This window comes from Ranitomeya variabilis, chromosome 2 (genome assembly GCF_051348905.1).
Source record: "Ranitomeya variabilis isolate aRanVar5 chromosome 2, aRanVar5.hap1, whole genome shotgun sequence".
In the NCBI taxonomy this organism is placed as follows: domain Eukaryota; kingdom Metazoa; phylum Chordata; class Amphibia; order Anura; family Dendrobatidae; genus Ranitomeya; species Ranitomeya variabilis.
In genome coordinates this window covers 739,161,436-739,177,165 of record NC_135233.1, presented here as the reverse complement: position 1 = coordinate 739,177,165, position 15,730 = coordinate 739,161,436, and the positions used below count along the sequence as shown (strand labels likewise).

At 45.6% G+C, this 15,730-nt stretch overlaps 1 protein-coding gene across 3 annotated transcripts in view; it reads right to left on the bottom strand.

The window, feature by feature from the left end:
• The window catches only part of ATG5 (autophagy related 5), a 294,450-nt gene that overhangs the window by 150,937 nt on the left and 127,783 nt on the right, over positions 1 to 15,730 (bottom strand). The window lies entirely within an intron of this gene.

Sequence of the window (15,730 nt, the reverse complement as noted above, 5' to 3'; positions counted from 1 at the left end):
GGATATTTATACAAGAAGCTGGGTTTATGGTTTAGGGGACATCACTTGAAGGGCGAAATTATGCGGAATTTTCTTTAAGGCGGCGTACTATTAATAGTTATTGTAGTTGAGGTTATATAATAGGTGATTTATAGGACACCAGCGATATGACATGCACAGTTTGTTATTCTTGCAATATTTTATTAATAATAGATACAATAATGCATTGCAATTATCTGTACCTCATGTTGTAACTGATAATAACGAATGCAAATGTGTGTATTGTATGATTTATTCTGAAATTAATAAACGAATTAAAAAAAAAAAAATAATTCTATAGCATCTTTGACTTTTCTTTTGCTTTTGGCATACCCCCCCCCCCCCCCCCAAATCCTATTTACTGCTTTTGGTCTCACTTGCAAGATTCACTTCATTACTGGTTTTAGCTCTAACGCTTGCCCTGCATTTCCTGCAGAAAACAGTATATTCTTCTTAAGGCTACGTTCACATTTGCGTTGTTGGGCGCAACGTCGGAGACGCGACGCAACCAACAACGCATGTACACAACGCAGCGTTTTGCGACGCATGCGTTGTCATAAGATCCTACAGATCGGGTCTTTCGGGGCAGGGAAAACGCTACAAGTAGCGTCCCCTGCGCCATGTCTTGTGCGTCTATATGACGCATGCGTCGTAAAACACAGTACAACACATACCGGCGCATGTCCATGCGCCCCCACATGTTAAAGATAGGGGCGCATGATGCATGCGTCGGCGACGCTGCGCCCAACAACGCAAATGTGAACGTAGCCTTAGATATGCCACCCTCTTTCCATTTAAAATACTTTTTTTTTTCTTTTTAACAAGTGTTTAAGTTCTGTGTTCATCCATCCTGGTCTCTTTAAATGCTTCCAATTCTTCCCTCTTTTAGGGATTGTTACGTATTGTGAGGTGAGAATTTCATTTAGCAAAATGTCCCATCTTTTTTGGACATTTCTGTCCTTTAGAACATCCAGCCATTGGACCTTTTCCTACCCTCTTTCAGGGTCCATTAAAATCTGGCTTTATGAAGTCCAACTTTACACTACGTGCAGAATTATTAGGCAAGTTGTATTTTAGAGGATTATTTTTTCAATTGATCAACAACTATGTTCTCAATCAACCCAAAAGACTCAAATATCAAAGCTTAATATTTTTGGAAGTTGGAGTGGGATTTTTTTTAGATTTGGCTATCTTAGGAGGATATCTGTTTGTGCAGGTAACCATTACTGTGCAGAATTATTAGGCAACTTAATAAAAACCAAATATATTCCCATCTCACTTTTTTATTTTCACCAGGTAAACCAATATAACTGAACAAAATGTAGAAATAAACATTACTGACATGCAAAAACAAAACCCCCAAAACAGTGACCAATATAGCCACCTTTCTTTATGATGACACTCAACAGCCTTCCATCCATAGATTCTGTCAGTTGCTTGATCTGTTTACGATCAACATTGCGCGCAGCAGCCACCACAGCCTCCCAGACACAGTTCCGAGAGGTGTATGGTTTTCCCTCCCTGTAGATCTCACATTTTATGAGGGACCACAGGTTCTCTCTGGGGTTCAGATCAGGTGAACAAGGGGGCCATGTCATTATTTTTTCTTCCTTGAGACCTTTACTGGTCAGCCACGCTGTGTAGTTGGAGGCATGTGATGGAGCATTGTCCTGCATGAAAATCATGTTTTTCTTGAACGATATCGACTTCTTCCTGTACCACTGCTTGAAGAAGTTGTTTTCCAGAAACTGGCAGTAGGTCTGGGAGTTGAGCTTCACTCCATCCTCAACCCGAAAAGGTCCCACAAGTTCATTTTTGATGATACCAGCCCATACCAGTACCCCACCTCCACCTTGCTGGCGTCTGAGTCGGAGTGGAGCTCTCTGCCCTTTACTGATCCAGCCTCTGGCCCATCAAGAGCTACTCATTTCATCAGTCCATAAAACCTTTGAAAAATCAGTCTTAAGATATTTCTTGGCCCAGTCTTGACGTTTTAGCTTATGTTTATCGGTCGTCCATGACAGCACCACAGAGAGAGGGGATCCGCCCTTCAGGAACAGGAAACCTACAGATACATAAGGGCGGCACCTCTCCCACACATCAGTTGGTTTCCTGTTCCTGGAGGACAGGATGCCCTACAGATGTCTACAGTTTCATCTGTAAATACCCAGGCCGGCTGTCCGACTCAGGTAGCGAGGGGGTCTCCTACCTCGGGCAGTGCAAGTCCCTGGAAGCGCCACGGTGGGTCTGGGTAGGGCTCCACGACAGTGCAGGGAGGAGCGGAGTCTAGAGGAGGTCCGTCTCCAGATGCCAGCGAACGTGAGTATTTTCTCCCCCCCGGGGGTCCGTTCAGTCTCCTGGTGCCTCTACTACTCCTGCGTCTGGTCATCGTCCTCCGGAGGGGGTAGGGCGGTGTGCGGAGGTGTTGGTCGGCGGCGCCGTGCCCAGGCTTCCCAGCACATCCCTGTGCGCTCTTTCCGGGACCGGAAGTGACGCAGCAGGGGGCGGGGCCGGAGGTCGGATGCAGGCTGGCTTCTGCTGCGAACGCCGCTATGCTGCGGCCACGTGCAGCGATGGTGTGGCGGGGTCATCCGACGGCGCCGTGCCCCCGGCGCATCCCTGTACACGCTGTCTGGTACCGGAAGTGACGCGACAGGGGGCGGGGCAGGGACCGGAAGTCAAACGCCGGCCGGCTTCTGCTAGGAGCGCCGCTGTGCTGCGGCCTCAGGCAGCGATGACAGCGTGGGGAGCAGTCAGAGGCCATAGGGGGTGGGGCAGTGACCGGCACGGGGAGGGGTGGATCCCTGGCCACACACCTGCACACAATCTGGACCCAGGGAAGGGCTATATATAGCCGAACAGAACGCTGCAGGGCTGCTTGTGAGCCCATCTGCAGCTATGGATGAGCCAGAAGCTGCCGTCGGTCTGCTGGAGCAGGAGCAGGACAGAGCCTCAGAAAGGTCCCATGCAAACCCCCAGCCGAAGACCCACGGAGGCAGTAACCAGCCCAGTCACAGATCTAGACTGAAGGATCCGGGGTAAGAGATCTTCGTGAACGTACCCTGATGCAGTCTTTTCCTATGTTTATTTCCTTAGGGGAAAAAATGCGCTGGTAAAGTAAAGAATAAGGAGTGCGAACTATGCGGTTGCCCTTTGCCAGACACCTACCCTAAGAGACTGTCAGTCGTGTGTGCGACAGACGGTAGGGAGTAAAACGATGAGACATTGTTTAGCGGTAGCACCAGTTAAATTACACAGGGTTTTTTTTTTTCCGCTCCCATGTGGCAGAAGAGTCTCCCGATTTTACTTCAAACCTTAGAGAGATTATCAGGAAAGAAGTAAAAGATTCCCTAAAATACTTGTCCCGGGGGGAGCCTTCCAAGAGAAGGGAGCCTAGCGTCTCAGATTCAGATTCGTCTACTGCCCCTAGAAAGGAAAATGATTCGGAAGCCTCCGTCTCCTCTGCGTCCTCTTCAGAAGAGGATTCTAATCGATTCTGCTTCCCGCTGGACCAGATGGACAAACTGATTAAATCAGTTAGATCCACCATGGGGGTGGCTGACGAAAGGCCAGAGCTTTCAGCGCAAGACCTAATGTTTAGTGGTCTAGACCCGAAAAAGCGTAAATCATTTCCGCTTAATGACAAGGTTCAAAACCTTATCAGAAGGGAATGGAAAAAGCCAGAAAAAAAGGGCTCCCTTCCACTGGCCTTTAAACGGAGATATCCCTTTGATGACCCCTTGGTGAACACGTGGGATCAGGCACCAAAATTGAACGTAGCGGTGGCTAAGGCGTCTAAAAAATCCTCTATTCCCTTTGATGACATGGCTTCCTTAAAAGATCCTCTTGATAAGAAAGCAGACTCGTTTCTTAAAGGGACTTGGGAGATGTCGGCGGGTGCTTTAAGACCTGCAGTAGCTGCGACATGTGCAGCCAGATCAATGATGGTCTGGCTGGATCAACTAGGGTCTAAATTGGAAGATGGAGCCTCCAGGGAATCCATATTAAAATTCCTGCCAACAATACAGAATGCCGCTGCTTTTCTCGCGGACGCATCTGCAGATTCTGCAAGGATGGCGGCTAGGGCGGCAGGATTATCAAATGCGGCACGCAGGGCCCTATGGCTGAAATGTTGGCCAGGTGACCTTCAATCCAGATCCCGTCTGGGCTCTATTCCGTGCGAAGGAGAATACCTGTTCGGTCCAGTCCTAGACGAACTGCTGGAGAAAGCCGGAGACGAGAAAAAGAAATTTCCCAGTCTACCGACCACTTCTTATAGGCGTCCCTTCACAGGGAAAAGGTTCTTTCGCAGAAGACCGGCTAGGGACCAGAGCAGATGGGACGATAAAAAGAAAAAAGGTACTGGATTTATGCTTGGAGGTGGGGGATGTCAGGAACCATCCCCTGAGATCAAAAAACCACCCCAATGACTAGTCGCCCCGGTGGGAGGTAGACTATCTGCCTTCTACCCGGCCTGGTCCAAAATTTCCAGTAGCAATTGGATTTTGGGAATAATAGCTATGGGTCTGAGGCTAGAGTTCTCCTCTATCCCTCAATTTCTTCAGAGTTACCCCACTCAGGTCCTCTAGAGCAGAACAGGTGGCCCTGGAAACGGAAGTTCACGACCTGCTCAGTAAGAACGTCCTATCAGAGGTTCCAGAAGGAGAATGGGGTAGAGGGTTCTACTCTCCTCTATTCCTGATACGTAAACCAGACAGGACCTTCAGAACTATTATCAACCTTAGGGCTCTTAATTTTCTGACCGTACAATCGTTTAAAATGGAGACTGTTAACACCGCAATAAAACTACTGTTTAAAAACTGCTTTATGGTGGTGTTGGATTTAAAGGACGCCTATTACCATATCCCCATGTATGCAGGACACAAACGATTCCTGAGGGTGGCGGTCCGGTTGGATGGGGTGGTCAGACATTTCCAGTATAGGGCCCTACCTTTTGGTATATCGGTCGCCCCTCGGGTATTTACTAAGGTAATGGCTGGAGCCCACCTACATGAGTCTGACATTCTGGTAATCCCCTACCTCGATGATCTCCTTATCGTGGGTAAAACGGCGGATCACTGTCTAGAACAATTACTTAAAGTAATGTTTGCACTGGAGCATCTTGGGTGGTTGCTAAATGTCAAAAAATCATGGTTACAGCCCATTATGGTGCAGCGATTTTTAGGCCTTACCTTGGATTCCCAGGTTCAGGAATGCCGTTTACCTCACTAAAAAATTGATCGCCTGCACCTTCAGGTGCTGAATACCTCTAAAAACCCCACCATGTCCTTTTAGGAAAGCGATGTCTCTGTTGGGCTCTCTCTCGTCCTGCATTCCAGCGGTCCGATGGTCCCAGTATCATACAAGAATACTACAGGGCGAGGTGCTGTCACAACAAAAAATGTTGGGGGGTCGTCTAGAGAGCCAGCTGACTTTCTCCCAAGACACTATTGTATCCCTCGAATGATGGCTAGACTGAGAGAACCTATCCACGGGGGTCCCCTGGAAACATAATGTAACTCGTATAGTCACCTCGAACGCCAGCCCTTCTGGTTCGGGGGCTCACATGGGTGAAATATTGGTCCAGGGGCTTTGGGATCAGCGTCAGATGGAAATGTCCTCCAACCTGAAGGAATTAACGGCAGTGGAACAGGCAGTTAAAAGACTCCTTGTCTATCTACAGGGCCACCACGTGTGGATATTCTCCGACAATCGAGTCACCGTGGCATATATAAATCACCAAGGCGGAACCAGTTCCAAACCCCTAATGAACGTAGCAGAACGTCTGTTCCAGCTAGCAGAGCAACATCTTCTCTCATTGACAGCCCTTCACATAAGAGGAGCAGAAAATACTATGGCGGATTACTTAAGCCGCAACACATTGAGGCAGGGAGAATGGTCCCTAAACGGCTTCATCTTCAACCTCATTGTGGAAAGGTGGGGTCAACCGGAGGTAGATCTTTTCGCCACAAAGGAAAACAGTAAAGTGACAATTCTGCTCTCTGAACCCCAGAGAAAATCCTCTGTCAGTAGACGCCCTCCTCATAGACTGGAACTTCAGGCTAGCTTACGCCTTTCCTCCCCTATCTCTACTTTCTCTGGTGGTGAGGAAAATCAGGAAGGACAAGGCCACAATTATAGTAATTGCCCCCTTCTGGCCCAGAAGGACGTGGTTTCCATGCCTCAGGACTATGTCAATATCCGACCCATGGGTCTTACCAGACATCCCGGATCTCCTATCCCAGGGCACAGTCTACCAATCTCTGAGCTTGGATCTCTGTGGAGATAAATGCTTTCCTAACATAATTCAACACCTCCTCCCCTCTTTTTAAAGGGAACCTGTCACCAGGTTTGGCCGATATGAGTTACGGCCTCTGCCCATCAGGGCTTATCTACAGAACTGTATAATGCTGTAGATAAGTCCCCTGTCCGACCTGCAAGAGAAGAAAAATATCTTATTATACTCGCCTGCTGGGCAATCTGGTCTGATTGTTGTCACAGACTCGCAGGTCCTGGTCCAGCGCCTCCCATCTTCTTGTGATGCCACCCTTCTGCTAGCTTCACTGACTCCCCAAAATCGCACTCCTGCGCAGGAGTACTAATCTGCCCTGTCGTTGGAAGAGAAAATTCCTGCAATGAGCAGGCGCTGGGCCTCTCTGACTTTTCCTGTAGCCTGCGCACTGCGGTACTTTGCACTGCCCTCAACAGGGCAGATGAGTACACCTGCGCAGGAGCGCGATGACGGGGAGCCTGTGAAGCAAGAAGATGGGATGCGCCGAACCAGGACTTGCGACACCCATCGGACCGGACCACCCCGCAGATGAGTATAATAAAGGTTATTTTTCTTCTCTTGATGTAAATTTCAACCTTAGAGGCTTGTATTCCAATCATATATCATTCCAACAAATTTCAGTGATTCCTATGACACCATATCTCTTTCTGTTTGCAGCTCCAATCCTCCGTGTTTGTTTCCGATGCTCTCTGCATTTATAAAGACATTTTTGTTTTGTGGTCAGTTTCTCTTGCTCCATTTTCATTCAGAATTTGTCATCCTTGTTCTTTATTTCCACTTCTAATAGCAGGGTTCTCAAAATAATTCATTAGATACATACTATAGACGGCCTTCATAGGAGATAATTTAAACTACATGTAGCAGTGCTGAAGCACTGGTATGTGTAGCACAGGCAATCTGAAGACTGCAGCTTCAAGTCTAAGGGGACTATTTAAAGACAGAAAAAAGGTTTTAAAATATTTAAAAAAAAAAAATTAAGTTCAAATCAATCCCCTTTTGCCCCATTCAAAATGAAACAAATGTAATAAAAAAAGCACAACATTGCAATAAAATGCAATAACAGATGATCAAAACATCGTATCTACCCCAAGATGGTATCAATAAAAATGTTGGCTCGGGGTGCACAAAATTTAACCTCAACCAACCACAGACCACAGAAAAATGGAGACACTAAGGGTCTCGGAAAATGGCGATTTTTTTTTTTCCTTACAATTTTCTAATTTTTTTTTTCACCACTTAAAGAATCTGTGAGTGTCTGGTGACTGCGTACTTGAACTGACCTGGAGAATCATATTGGCTGGTCATTCTTAGCATTTGGTGAACATGGTAAATAAAAAAATCCAAAAAACAATTGAGGAATTGCACTTTTTTTTGCAATTTCACTGCACTTGGAATTTTCCCGTTTTCCAGTACACTTTGTGATAAAATCAATGGTGTAATTCAAAAGTACAACTTGTCCTGCAAAAACATGCCCTTACACGGTTATATTACCTGAAAATTTTAAAAAGTTATGGCTCTGGGAAAAATTGGAGCAAAAAAAACAAACTGAAAAATCTCAATTCTGCAACTCCTGCAGCGGGTATATCGCATGCGGAATTGGCATGCATATTCCCGCAGAAAACTAGCGTTTTGCAAGCATAATTAGCTTGCAGAATGCTAGCGTTTTCCAAGTGATCTGTAGCATCGCTTGGAAAACTGATTGACAGGTTGGTCACACTTGTCAAACATAGTGTTTGACAAGTGTGACCAACTTTTTACTATTGATGCAGCCTATGCCGCATCAATAGTAAAAGATAGAATGTTAAAAAAAAAAATAAATAAATAAATAAAAAAAATGGTTATACTCACCTTCCGCAAACAGCCGATCTCCTCAGCGGCTTCCGTTCCTATAGATGGTGTGTGTGCAGGACCTTCGATGACATTGCGGTCATGTGACCGCGACGTCATCGCAGGTCCTTCACACACACCATCTATAGGAACGGAAGCGGCCACGTGCACCGCTGACAGGCGGGAAGACTCCAGGGCCATCAGAGGGTGAGTATATCACTATTTTTTATTTTAATTCTTTTTTTTTAACAATTATATGGTGTCCAGTCCGTGGAGGAGAGTCTCCTCTCCTCCACCCTCGGTACCAACCGCACATGATCTGCTTACTTCCCACATGGTGGGCACAGCCCCATGAGGGAAGTAAGCAGATCAATGCATTCCTAGGTGTGCGGAATCTCTGCGATTCGGCAAATTTAATGAACAAGCTGCGTTTTTTTCTGGAATGAGATTCCGCTTAGTAAAAAAATGCAGCATGTGCACAAAAAAATGCGGATTGCATTCTATTAAACAGAATGCTTAATGTTAGCTTTTTTTCGTGGTTTTATAGCGAAAAACCACAAAAAAAACGCGAAAAATCTGCTACGTGTGCACACAGCCTAAGGGTATGTGCACATGTTGCGGATTCCATTGTGGATTTTTCCGTGCGGATTCCTTGCAGGTTTTCTGCGGATTTAGTGCAGTTTTTGTGCGGAATTTGCCTGCGTTTTAACACCTGCGGATTCCTATAGTGGTATAGGTGTAAAACGCTGCGGAATCCGCACAAAGAATTGACATGCTGCGGAAAATAAACTGATTCTGCGCGGAATTTTCCGCAGCATGTGCACTGCGGATTTGGTTTTCCATAGGTTTACATAGGTTTTCCATAGGTTTACAAGTTTCCATAGTAACAGTATTTTTCTTATCCTATATCATATCAAAGGGCCTCAGTAAAGACAATATGATGCTTTGGTGCTTGGAAAACAGCTCAGAAAAGACTCAAGGGCTCAGTCTGAAAATAACGTCACAAGAGTACTAGGGAGACCAAGCATCAACATCCTTGGTAGGGCGCCAGTGAGAGCGGGAAGCATGTGTTGTTCGATCACTGAACCCAATGGTGTATCCTGCCACAATACTTTCTATAAAATATATGGTAGTTGAAGGTGCACTTTAATGTTGTTCAGGGCTCAACACAAATTTTCTACAGAATACTGAGAGTGCAATATGCTTTCAACTGTTGTTGAGGGAAGATCAGCACAGCAATCTGTACACTGTGTATGGATCTTTCCCTGTCTGAGTGGCTCTGTTGCCCACCCCAATCCAATATGTATACAAAGCTTTGTCCTACAACTCTCACAGCCCCTCCTCATAACTACTCAGCCCTCCTCCTCCAAAACCAGCTTCTCTACCATTATGGAAGATCAACTTTCCCCTCTACTATCCAGATCTCATCTCAACACCTGTGCACTTGACCCGATCCCATTCCACCTCCTCCCAAACCTCACCAGTCTTCATCCCAACCCTAACCCATCTCTTCAACCTGTCTTCCCTTCTTGCTTCAAACATGCCTCAAACACACCCATCCTCAAAAAGCCCTCGCTTGACCCATCCTCTGTGCCTAGCTGTCGCCACATATCACTTCTTCCCTACGCCTCAAAACTACTGGAACACCACATCCATCATGAATGATTTTCCCCATCTCTCCTCCTGCTCTCTCTTTGACCGCTTACAATCTGGCTTCTGACTGCAGCATTCCACTGAAACCGCCCTGACTAAAGTCACCAATAACCTACTACCAGCCAAATCCAAGCGACACTACTCTGTCCTCTGCCTTCGACACAGTGGACCATTCTCTCTTACTACAGATTCTCTCATCTCTTGGCATCACAGACTTGGCTTTATCTTGCACATCTTCATAGCTAACAGACTGGACATTCAGCATCTCCCACTCAAACACCACTTCATCCTCCTCTTGCCCCCTGTCCGTGTCCCCCAAGGTTTAGTTCTAGGATTTCTGATCTTCAACATCTACACCTTTTGCCTGGGAAAGCTCATAGATGATTAAAAAAAAATAAGTTTCTCTTTAAATTGTAAGATCTTATAAAAAGAAATGTTAGCATTTCATGAAAATAATTTATAAAACCAATATAAATTAAGCATATATATTTCATTACTAAAATCTAAGAAAATTATTGGACATTACACAAGTAAATACAGACTTGGCTGATATTTCTATAGGACTGCAGCTAAGGGGTACAACAAACTAACCACATCCTGTAGGTAACTAGTTTGACTTAACCATAAGAAACCATGCTATGTTGTTATGGCGTGCTACAAACAAACAATCACCTATGTGAACAGTTAGTAAACCAAAGATGTGAACAAAAGAAAGTACACTTTGGTTTGTGGACAGAACGTGTTTGCTAGCATTAACAGTTTTTGTGCTGCATTCAGCAAAAGGATTTTATTGCAGATAGTTATTTTAACCAACCTCTAAGCCCAAATTTTTCTTAAACTGTTAGTTACTGAAAATTACACACTACTGTTATTGCAAGAAACATTAATAATTTTTTACAACTTTTCTGACACAGTTTTTAGACGTAGCAATGCAGCAGAGCTGAAAAAGCTAGCCCCGTCAATACCAGGCCCTGTCCTTACAAAGTCTATAGACAGTGAGGTGTTTATTACAGGAGGGGGCAGAGTTGGTGATAAACCTTCAGTGAGAGTAAATAATAGCACACAGCCTAAGGCTACTTTCACATTTGCGTTAAAATCCACAGCGTTTAATCCGCATGCGCAAGTCCCGGAAAAACGCATAGAAGCGCGTACAAACGCAGCGGTTTTTAAGCGCATGCGTGAAAGCATGCGGTTAAAAAACGCTGCGTTTCCATGCTTTTTCATGCGTTTTTTCATGCGTTTGCGTTTTAGTGCGCATGGTGGATAATTTTACAGGAGAAAAATCTAGATAACCAGACCCCGCCACTGGGACTACAGAGGGTGTGTATTATGGGATATCTATATGTAGACCCTAGGACTGCTGAAATCTTACCAGTGTGCTACTGTATCCTGTGTCATGATGGATCTTCACATGGATAGCTTTTACTTCAACCAGGATCTAAGCATCAAGCTTTTTATTGCCTGTGCTTTTGCTTGGGAGCAACACCGAAACCGTGAAAGACGGAGAAGGACACAGCGTAGGCGTTTTTGGCAACACCCCATTATAGAACTGCGGGAGAGCCGTGGTGCATATCACACACTGTATGGCGAGCTCAATGACAACCCGGACAAATTCCCAGAATATACCAGGATGTCGCAAGACTCTTTTTTGGAGTTGCTTTCTCGTGTTCAAGGAGTGATCCGGAGACAGGACACCCAGCTCCGTAGAGCAATTCCAGCAGAGGAACGTCTCCTGGTTACCTTAAGGTACGTAATAATTCTAAACAAATGCCAGTCATAATTATTGTTGGTCTGACATGTATTTTTTATATTTTCCTTTATGTCTTTAGCGGAATAACACCATAAATAGAACTGATTGTAATTTATTTTTTCTTTATTTTATTACAGATTTCTGGCAACCGGAGAGAGCTTGTCCTCCCTCCACTTCCAGTACCGGCTTGGAATTTCCACCCTGTCCGGAATAGTTTTTGACACCTGCCGGGCTTTGTGGAATGTTCTCCGTGAAGAATTTATACCCATACCCACCGAGGACATGTGGATGGAAATAGCTGATAAATTCTGGACTGTGTGTGAATTCCCCAACTGTTTGGGTGCAGTGGATGGGAAGCACATCCGGATTATCAAACCAGCCAGAACGGGATCACAGTTCTTCAACTACAAAAAATACTTTTCAATAGTTCTCATGGCAATAGCCGAAGCGGACTGTCGCTTCATTGCCGTGGACATTGGTGCTTTTGGCCGTGGCAACGATTCAGACTTTCAAGAACTCAGATATGGGCCGACGTGTTTATGGCAAAAATTTTAATTTTCCACAGCCACGACCTCTCCCCAACACTCAAGGCCCACCGATGCCATTTGTAATGGTTGGGGATGAGGCATTTCAGATGAGTGAAAATCTACTGAAGCCCTATTCAAGTCAGGACTTGAACCGCACAAAACGGATCTATAACTACAGACTAACCAGGGCCCGCAGAACAGTAGAGTGTGCCTTTGGGATTATGGTGTCCAAATGGCGCGTTCTTGCAACAGCCATAAATCTAAAAATGGAGACAGTCGATGAGGTGGTAAAAGCCTGTGTGGTTCTCCACAATTACATTCTGGCTAAGGAGCGACCCACCATTGAACTTGATGAACAAGTTGCAAACCCTTTGCCTGATTACCGGCATCACCCGCTGCGGTCAACTGTTGAAGTAGGCCACATGCGAGACCAATTTGCTGCCTTTTTTGATTCTGAGATTGGACGTGTGGCACGGCAGGACAATATTGTGTAAAATGTCCTGTTGGCTTCGGGTCTTTAACAGTTATCTTTCAAATGTTACTAATGTTTGTTGTAATAAAAAAATTGTTTTATTATCTTCACCATGTCTCCTATGTATTTCCTTTACAAACCACTTTAGTTTTTTGGGCTTAGGTTGTTGACGTCATTGCGTCCTGACTCTGTTCACCAGTAGCTATTTGACGCACTGAAGAGACAATGGCTGTTTGGTGCCGTCACATTAGCAGTATTTGTTCAGTACTTAACATCAGTATTTGTAAGCCAAAACCAGGAGTGGTTTATAAATGCAGAAGTGGTGCATATGTTTTTATGATATTTTTCCTCACATTGTTCCATTCCAGGTTTTGGCTTACCAATAGTGATGTAAAATACTGACCAAATACTAACAGTGTGACGGCAGCCTACACAACAGATCTATAGTCATCAAGCCAGGTGTCAGAAATAATGAATTCATGATGCACAACTAAATGCCTCATGAAATCATTATTTCTGACATGTGCTGGTGAGTATAGATATGCCTTGTATCACCTCCATCGTCCCTTCAATTTGTGTGAAATAGATTTAATGTACAAAGAAGATAAAATGGAGGTAATACAAGGCATTTCTCAACTCACCAGGTCAGGTGTCATAACTAATCATTTTTTGAACACATGAACTGTTGAGTATAGTTCTGCTGTGTATTCAGCTGTGTATTACCACCATTTTATCTTCAGTCTGCGACACAAAGTCACAGAGTAAACAGAAAGAAGAGTTTTTGGAGAAAATACAAGTATTTTTTTGGGCCACCTCATAGCTCTATACGAAACACACACAAAGCTTCAGTGTTGTACTAACTAACTACTGGAGCTAGGAGGTGGCCCAAAAAAAAAGTGTTTTATTTTTTTATTTGGCGCACGGTGTGTGTTGCCGGCGTCGAAATACATAATTAACCAAACCTTATAGGGGGCAAAACACATGAATATTTATTTTTACAAAACAAACCAAAATAAAAAATTAACTGCGCCTGCTTGGGGTTGATTGACGGAAATGGGGGGGTGTGGAGCTGTGAGGGCTGGCTAACTGTCGACGACACAGGGGTGGCTGGAGAAGGTGGTATAAAATTACTGGGGTCTGGAAATTCGGGGATTGGGCTAGACACATGAGAGGGCAGAGACACACTGGAAGGGCGAGACAAACCAAACATTACAGACACATTGGGAGGTGAGGGGGAGGGATAGCTATCGTCTTTTGGTTTTTTTTGCCTTTCCCTTTCTTGGATCGGTGCAGCTGTCCTGGGAGCCTCGTTGGGCTCATTGGTATTGGCCTGGCCGTGGTAGCCGACCTGTCACGGTCCGTGCGCCTGTGCTGCATTGTTGTGGTGGCTGGTAAAGTCAGGGCAGTGTCCGGCAGCGGCATTGCTGTTGTGGTGGCTGGTAAAGTCAGGGCAGTGTCCGGCAGCGGCATTGCTGTTGTGGTGGCGGGGAACGCCATGCCAGGGTCCGTCAGCGGCATTCTTGTGGTGGCGGTAGTGAAGGCCATGCCAGGGTCCGTCAGCGGCATTCTTGTGGTGGCGGTAGTGAAGGCCATGCCAGGGTCCTGCGGCTGCCGCATGGTGGTGGCAGTGGAGGAGGTCCAAGCAGGAGCAGCGGTTGCCATGGTGGTGGCGGTGGGCTGTCCTACAGCACTCGGCATGGTGGTGGTGCTATAGTGGTGTCCGGCAGTGCTTGGAATGGAGGTGGCCATGCAGTGGTATGCAGCAGAGGTCGGCATAGAGGTAAAGCGTGACAGTGTGGGCACAGGTGGAAATGCCCCCACTGTCTGCTGAAAAAACCGACTCTGCTGCATAGCCTGCACGTAAGCAGCATTGCAGGCCTGCATAACACTAATCTGGAGATCGGGAGTAAGGTGTTCCGACATGCCCTGTTCAATTTGATTAAAAAAATGATGTGCTGGCCTCTGGAGGTCGGCTTTCACTTGGGCAAGGGCTGTGGTAACCTCCTGGATACGTGTACTCATATGGCTAATGGCAGTATCCAGTCGGTCACCCATCGCCTTGAGTCCCTCGTGGAAAACCGAGCTCAAGTGCAAAAACTCGGGCATGAGTGACCTGTCCGCGGCCCTCTGCCGCTGCTGGGAGGAGCCCCCCCAAAAAATGGGCAGAGGCAGAGGACTGGGGAAGGGGATCACCTGATGGACCAGCTTCCTGGTCTCCAGTTAGTGTGGCAGGCCCACTTGCTGCAGCGCTGGAGGATGGCTGGGACGGGTCCGTGGCTGTCTGATGAAGGACCGCTCCTGAACCTGGGCCAACAGTGGTGCTCCATGTGCCGTGAAAAAAGAAGACAAAAAATTAATACCAAACATTTACAAAACGCAAAGTCCTGTGGAATATAAACATACAGATTAAGGCTGAGGTCACACTAGCAGTATTTGTTCAGAGTTTTACATCAGACTTTGTAAGCCAAAACAAGGAGTACAACAGTACGAGGAAAAGTATAATCGAAACATATGCACCACTTCTGCATTAATCACCCACTCATGGTTTTGGATTCCAAATACTGATGTAAAATATGAAGGGGCGATGGAGGTGATGCAAGGCATATCTATACTCACCAGGACATGTGTCAGAAATAACGATTTCATGAGGCATTTATTTGTGCATCATGAATTCATTATTTCTGACACCTGACTTGATGACTATAGATCTGTTGTGTAGGCTGCCGTCACACTTAGTATTTGGTCAGTATTTTACATCACTATTGGAAGCCAAAAAAAGGAGTGGAACAATGTGAGGAAAAGTATAATAAAAACATATGCACCACTTCTGCATTTATCAACCATTCCTGGGTTTGGATTCCAAATACTGATGCAAAATAGTGACCAACAAATGCTAGTGTGACAGGCAGCCCAATGCAGTACAAAACATCTTTTTTTTTCACCAAAAATATACTTACGTTCTCTGGGCAAGGACCGGTCTCAAAAATGCAAGGATGCGGTGGTATTTGTATTTTCGGATCCTTGCTCCAGAACCACTAGGAAGCCGGCTCTCTTGACGCAGGTCCTTGTTGAAGCTGTCCTTCATCGATCGCCAACGTGTTTTGACTCTGGCCACTGTTGAAAAAACAAAACATAATGGTTTGACAATGGTCTTTTGACCGTGCTCACACAACTGTGTGTGCTGAGAGAAA